The sequence below is a fragment of the Theropithecus gelada genome, chromosome 15 (assembly GCF_003255815.1).
Source record: "Theropithecus gelada isolate Dixy chromosome 15, Tgel_1.0, whole genome shotgun sequence".
Lineage (NCBI taxonomy): Eukaryota > Metazoa > Chordata > Mammalia > Primates > Cercopithecidae > Theropithecus > Theropithecus gelada.
Window position 1 is genome coordinate 48,543,576 of NC_037683.1, and position 7,913 is coordinate 48,551,488.

A 7,913-nucleotide genomic window follows, 5' to 3' on the forward strand; every position below is an offset into this window, starting at 1 on the left:
AGGGCCGGCATGGTGGCTCACACCTGTAATTCCAGTTATTTGGGAGGCCAAGGCGGGTGGATTGCTTGAGCTCAGGAGTTTGAGACTAGCCTGGGCAACATGGAGAAACTCCATCTTTACAAAAAATATGAAAATTAGCCAGATGTGGTGGTGGGTGCCTGTAATCCCAGCTACTTGGGAGGCTGAGGCAGGAGAATCGCTTGAGCCCAGGAAGCGGGGGTTGCAGTAAGCTGAGATCGTGCCACTGTACTCCAGTCTGGGTGACGGGAGTGAAACCCTGTCTTAAAAAAAAAAAAAAATTAATATATTTGTCTTTATACCAATAGTTGTAAAATAAAATTATTACTGTTATTATTATTTGCTGGAAGAAGGGGCCCAAAAGGGCAAAAATGCCAAGGGCACATATATCCAAAAGAATGGAAAGCATTGAGAGCTAAATGATAAGAACTTGTGAACACAAAGTAGGAAACTACAGACATTGGGGTCTTCTTGAGGGTGGGAGGAGGGAGAGGAGCAGAAAAGATAACTATTGGGTACTGGGCTTAATACCTGGGTGATGTAATAATCTGTACAACAAATCCCCATGACATGTGTTTACTATATATCAGACCTTCATGTGTGCCTCCAAACCTAAAATTTAAAAAAAATAATTGAAAACAGGATCTCAAAAAGATAACTGTACACCCATGTTCATATCAGCACTATTCACAATAGCCAAAAGAGGGAGCAACTCAAGTGCAGGGAGCTGAATGGATAAACAAAATGTGGTACATTCATACAATGGAATATTGTTCAGCCTTAAAAAGAAGGAAATTAGCTGGGCGTGGGGTGGGCACCTGTAATCGCAGCTACTTGGGAGACTGAGGCAGGAGAATCACCTGAACCCAGGAGGCAGAGGTTTCAGTGAGCCAAGATTGTGCCATTGCACTCCAGCCTGGGTGACAAGAGCAAAGCGCCATCTAAAAAAAAAAAAAAAGGAAGGAAATTCTGACACATTACATGGAGGGAGCTTTGAGAACATTATGCTAAGTGAACTAAGCCAGGCACAGATAGACACACAGTGTATGGTTTCACTCATATAAAGTATCTAGAGTAGTCAAACTAATAGAGACAGAAAGTAGAATGGTGGTCACCAGGAGTAGGAGAAAGGGAATTGAGTTGTTGTTTAATGGGTATAGAGTTTGTTTTGTAAGATGACAAAGTTCTGGAGATTGTACAACAATGTGAATATACTTTCCGCTATTGAACTCTACGCTAAAAATTAGTTAAGATTGGGCCAGGCACGGTGGCTCATGCCTGTAATCCCAGCACTCTGGGAGGCTGAGGCAGGTGGATCACGAGGTCAGGAGTTTGAGACCAGCCTGACCAACATTGTGAAGCCCTGTCTCCACTAAAAATACAAAAATGAGCCGGGTGTAGTGGGGCACGCCTGTAGTCCCAGCTACTCGGGAAGCTGAGGCAGGAGAATCGCCTGAACCTGGAAGGTGGAGGTTGTAGTGAGCCGAGATCGAACCACTGCACTCCAGCCTAGACAACAGGGCAAGACTCAAAAAAAAAAAAAAAAAAAAAGACCAGACCCCCCCCGCCAAAAAAATAGTTCAGATCACTAAGTTTATGCTGTATTTTTTACCACACACATACACACCCACACAGATGCCAGGCTGGGTGTGGTGGCTCACATCTGTAATCCCAGCACTCTAGGAAGTCAAGGTGAAAGGATGGCTTGAGCCCAGGAGTTTGAGAATAGCCTAGGCAACAAAGTGAGACCTCATCTCTACAAAAAGAATACAAAAAATGGTTTGGCATCGTGGTGTGCGCCTGTAGTCCCAGCTACTTAGTAAGAGGAAGCTGATGTGAGAGGACTGCCTAAGCCCAGAGTTTGAGGCTGCACTGAGCCAAGTTCGCACCACTGCACTCCAGCCTGGGTGACAGAGTGAGACCCTGTCTCTAGAAAAAAAACTGCCAAGGGCCTATGAAAGTCCTAATATGCCCCTAGGGTGGAGAGGAGACTGCCCAGAGATGGAGCCTGAGGGAGGTGGAGGCAGAGGGGCTATGCTGTGGGAAGAGCCTCAGCAGTGAGCGTCTCCCTCCATCCATGCTCCAGCCTTCTCTCTAGGAGCCAGGACACCTGGGTTTGACTCACGCTAGCCCTTGGGCTGTCCCAAAAGCAGAAGAGACAGTGTCTGCTCACCCAGCCCAGCCTGGCCCAGCCTGCACCCCAGGGACCAGAGCAGGCGTGGGAGGGTTCTCCATCAACCCAGGGAGAGGCCCAGCAACTAGGGAGGTGCCACTCTCCCTGGGGTCCACATGTCCCACCAAGCCTTCCTGGCTGAAGCTTAATGCCCATGGGTGCCGGTACCCCAGACCCTGACCACACAGATCTCTGCACAGGCCCTTGGTGCAATCACTGTGCTCCTGGAAAGCTGCCAATTGAATCCCATCTTCCCATTGGCTCACCTGGACATTGCAAAGCTGCTTTCCTGCTGAAGGGAGGGGCTTGCTGTGAGCATTTCCTAGGGTCTTTGCTTCCTGTTTGTCCTTAAGGAGACAACTATGCATAGAGAGGCCTCAGGATTTGGGCAGAGATGAGGGAGTGGGGAGGGTCTTTCAGGGAATGGCTGGCCTTGGCCCGTGTGGAGGCAAGCAAGGAGGCTGTCCCATCAGGGAGTCCCCAGCGTGAGTGGGGAGACTGGGCAGTCACACTACACTGGGGCTGCCTCCTTTCTCTGGCTGAGCAGGAGAGTGGAGAGAGTGCAGCTTGCCTGGGGGAAACTGAGATGGGCTCCCTGCCCACCCTAATCCCCCTGTTCCGGACCCACAGCCACTGACCAGATCAGATAGGGCACGTTCCTGCATCGAGCTGCCCACTTACTGGGACCGTGCTGACGCAGGCAAAGAAATATTAACCCGGCAGAATGGTTGCATGTTCACGTGTGCGTAACTCGGGGAGTGTGTGTCTGTGTGTGTGTGTCTCACTACAGAGAGGCTTCCGCGTGCAAGATCAGACACACATAAGCAGATGCATGTGTGCGCACATACACACACACCCACACACCTGTCCATCCACACAGGCACATGCTCACATATAGGTATATACAAAGACACAAATGCTTCTCACACATGCAAATTTCTTCAGTGTTGTCTCCCTGGCTGCTTCCGTTAATAAGACCCTTCTTCCTTCAGGAAGCCTTCCCTGATAGCTCCAGCTCATACTAGAAAGTGACAAGCCTGAGCTCAATCCCTGGTTTCAGGCAGCTGAATACAGGCTCTTTTAGGACGGAGTAGGCTGAGGGTGGAATTCTGGGTTCTCGACTTCAGGGGATCTTCGCCCTTGCACAAGCGGCTGTGCCTGATCCTGTCTGCCTTGGTCTCCATCTGCCCTGTCCTGAAAGCCCGTGGATGACTCTGAGAAGGATGAGAGCCTGGGCGGGGGGTGAGGCGGAGTTCTGGTAATTTGTGGGTGTGAGAGTTAAAGACCTTCCTGGGTCCTACCTGTGCCCTTGCCCCTCCCCGGCCTCGCCACCTAGTAGGGGAGCCCTGGTGTCCTTGGGGGAGCCAGAGCCCTCGTCTGGATGTTCTAGTTCTAGGTGATCTTGGGCAAGTTGTTACCTTGCTCTGAATCTATTTTCCTACCCGAAAAATGAGTTTGGAAGGAGACACTTACCTGGGTGGGGCTTAAGTGTCTTTTCTTTTTGGGACATTCTGAGAACGTTCATGGCTTCAGATGATTTGAGAGAGACCAGGGCTCCTTGAGGGGCCTACCCTGCCCTCCTACCCCTACCCCTGCGCCTGGAGCCAGAGTAGCTCCTTCCTTACTTGTTTATACCATGGGCTCCTGAGTTATGCAAAGGATTCCGTGGCTCGAAAGAGTCAGAAAAAACACAAGTGTAAAACAATGTGATGAAAAGCAGGTTTTGTGATAAGTTAATCCAATGGCATGTTGATTGAAACAAATAATTTAATCAAAATGTTTCTTTTGTGTGTGTCTATCAACACTTTGGGGAAAATTTGAGGGCAGTTTTTAGCATCTTTAGTCATTTTTGTTTCTTCATTCTGATATTTTAAAATTTCAATTTTCATTTTCATTCTTTATTGAGTTTCAGCCAATTGTGTTTATCCCATCCTGTTCATAAAAGAGAAGAGCTGGGTCCGTTTAAAATTGGAGACAATCTAAACACCCATCAATAGAAGGATTCCGCATGATATAATCTCCATCAGGTGGAATGCTGTACAACAGGCATGAGGTGGACATGGACCTACTGGCACAGAAAGATATTCTTTTTTTTTTTTTTTTTTTTTATTTTATTTATTTATTTATTTATTTTTTTTGAGACGGAGTCTCGCTCTGTCGCCCAGGCTGGAGTGCAGTGGCCGGATCTCAGCTCACTGCAAGCTCCGCCGCCCGGGTTCACGCCATTCTCCTGCCTCAGCCTCCCGAGTAGCTGGGACTACAGGCGCCGCCACCACGCCCGGCTAGTTTTTTAAATTTTTTTTTAGTAGAGACGGGGTTTCACCGTGTTAGCCAGGATGGTCTCGATCTCCTGACCTCGTGATCCACCCGTCTCGGCCTCCCAAAGTGCTGGGATTACAGGCTTGAGCCACCGCGCCCGGCAGAAAGATATTCTTGACCAACGTTTGAATGAAAAAAGTATTTTAGGCAGGGCGCAGTGGCTCATGCCTGTAATCCCAGCACTTTGGGAGGCCGAGGTGGGTGGATCACCTGAAGTCAGAAGTTTGAGACCAGCCTGGCCAACATGGTGAAACCCCATCTCTACTAAAAATATAAAAATTAGCTGGGCATAGTGGTGCATGCCTGTAATCCCAGCTACTCGGGAGGCTGAGGCAAGAGAATTACTTGAACCCCAGGAGGTGGAGGTTGCAGTGAGCTGAGATGGCGCCACCGCATTCTAGCACTCCAGTGACAACAGCGAAACTCCATCTCAAAAAAAAAAAAAAAAAAAAGAAAGAAAGAAAGAAAAAGAAAAAAGCAAAAAGCATTTTCTTTTATTCTCATATGTATTTATTTATTTTGAGACAGAGTCTCACTCTGTCACCCAGGCTGGAGTGCAGTGGCGCCATCTCAGCTCACTGCAACCTCCGCCTCCTGGGGTTCAAGTAATTCTCCTGTCTCAGCCTCCTGACGTAGCTGGGATTGCAGGTGCCTGCCACCATACCCGGCTAATTTTTGTATTTTTAGTAGAGGTGGGGTTTCACCATGTTGGCCAGGCTGTTCTCAAACTCCTGACTTCGAGTGATCCACCAACCTCAGCCTCCCAAAGTGTTAGGATTACAAGAGTGAGCCAATGTGCCCGGCTATATTTTTATTTGCTAAAAATAAAACCGTGTGTGTGTGTGTGTGTGTGTTTGTGTGTGTGTGTCCTGGACAGTCACAGTTTAAGCATCAAGAGGGCCTGAGGTTAGACTAAAGGTATACCGGGTATAAGGTTGTGTCAAATATTGTTTCTTTGAAATTCAAATTTAACTGGGCATCTTATATTTTATCTGCTAACTCTACTGAAGCCCATCCTATGAAGAAAGGACCCCAGGTGTTCCCTCTCTGCCCCACCCCCATCTTCACTGGCTCAGAGACCCCCCGCAAGCTCTGTGCAGACTAACATGCTTCACAGCTCTGACCCAAACTCCCACCTTGGTGGCCCCTTTAGCTGCCACTCTTCTCTCTGCAGTTGAACTTTCTGCCTCCTCAGCCTCAGCTTCTTCAGCGCTGTTGCCACCCTCTATCCCCACCAGCTCATCCAGGCAGCTGTATGCAAACACCTGCCTGGCCAGCCCCTCCCAGCACCCAACTCTGGGGCAACAGCCCCCTACTGGCTCCTGTCAGTCTCTGGGCAGCCCTGTGTCTGGGTTTTCAGCCCCTTCCCCACCCACTCGTTCATCATCCCTGTTCCCCAGAATCCTGACCCTGGCCCCTGCCTCACTCCCTGTGCTTCTTGGGTAGCCCCAGCGACTCTAGTGCTGAAGCCCAGGGGCTGATCTCCTCTTCTCTTTCTCCAGCTAGACCCCTCTCCCGAGCGCAGGCCCAACTGTGCCTCTGCCTGCTGGATGCCCTGGGACCTCGGGGACCTCAGGTTGACCCCATTGCTCTTCCCTTTATTAAGAACCCTTTGAAGGCTCCTCAGGCCCTTGGGTTAAAGTCTGAACTCCTGGGCCTGGCCGACAAAGCCCTTCATGGTCTACCCCTGCCCATTTCCACAGCCCTCTGCAAGTCACTCACAGCTCCCAGGTTTTCTCACAATCCCATCAAGCTTCAAATGCCACGGTGTCCTTCCTCCCCCTGCTCGTTTTGGAAAACTCAGTTCCCATGTCACCTCTTCCGGAAGACCCTTGTCCCCCTCGAGCTTGGGCTAGCCCTGTCTGTATTCCTTCCAGCTTATCTGGTGTGTCCTAAGTCACCTGCTGCTTACCTGTCTCTGCCATGAGACAGACAGGACTGTGTCTTCTCCACCTCTCAGTCCCCAGGGTCAAGTCCTGTAAATGAGCTTAGGGTCTGATCTGCGACCCCAGCATGGATCCCAATTCCCTCCCTCACCAACCTGACACCAGTCCAGTTCAACTCTGAAGTGCTGACCTCATCCAAGACCCCAGATCCACTTCTGACATGACCTCATCCCAGCCGTGGGAGCACACATGGGAAAGGAATAAAGGCAGGGCTCTCCCATTTCCAGGCGTGCACCCCTCCCTTCCTGAGGAAGAGAGACTGAGTCTCAAGCCCACGTACAATCTGCAGAGGGAGGCTGGGTGCAGTGGCTCACACCTATAATCCTAGCACTTTGGGAGGCCGAGACGGATGGATTCCCTGAGGTCAGGAGTTTGAGACCAGCCTGACCAACATGGTGACACCCCGTCTTTACTAAAAACACAAAAAACATTAGCTAGGCTTGGTGGCGCACACCTGTAATCCCAACTACTTGGGAGGCTGAGGCAGGAGAATCACTTGAACCCATGAGGCAGAGATTGTGGTGAGACAAGATCGTGCCACTGCACTCCAGCCTGGGTGGAGCGGGACTCCATCTCAAAAAAAAAAAAAAAAATCTGCAGAGGGAAGTTAGTGCCTTACAGAGGGCTTCTGACTAGGAAGCCCCGGGACTGCGGCCAACCCCTTCCTCTCCCCGCCTCACCCCTGCAGAAGGACCTGCAGAAAAAGCTGGAAGGGGTGGGAGGGTGTGTGGGGGCTATGCAGGTTCCAGACCTGGTCTTTGGCACCCTCTACAGGACAGTTCCATTCCCACACCTGGGCTTTGGACAACTGAATCCTATGCCTTTTCCCACCCATGGAGCCTGGCCCCAGAAGTTCTCAGGACTTACCCACCATCCACCATGCCACACAGCAAGTGTCCTCAGAGTCTGCAGACCAGAAACACCTCCCTCGTGTCTCAGCACTGGGCCACCTGCTGAAACCCCGAACTGCCTGCCCCATTGTTTGAGACCTAGTCAGGCCCTGGCTCCAAAAGTCCTCTTGGACTGCCACTGGTCCCCAGGGTCTCTCCTGACCACACCTCAGTCCCGGAGCTCCCATGCTGCTGAGCCCCGAACCCCACGCCCCGATCCAGCTCTGGCTCCTTCACAGGGGCCCTGCTGACCTTTCCTAAGGGAGGTGTTTTCCTGAGGACAGGGTCTAGGTTTCCACCTGCTCCTCGGACTAGGGGCCCTCAGAGGGGCCAGGCCTGGGCTTCTACCTCCTCCCTCAGGCTCGTGTTTCTCTGCAAATATGGCTTGTTTGTCCTCCTTCCTCTCAGACTGGGGGCCCTGAGGACTGGGCCTGAGTCTCCCTTTCCCCCTTCAGAATGGGGCTCCCTGAAGACTGATCCACGGCCTCCCCGCGTCCCCTCCATCTGGCTGTTGATCTCCAACACTTCCACCTCCAGTCCTATTCTGCACAGCTCTCCCCAACTCTG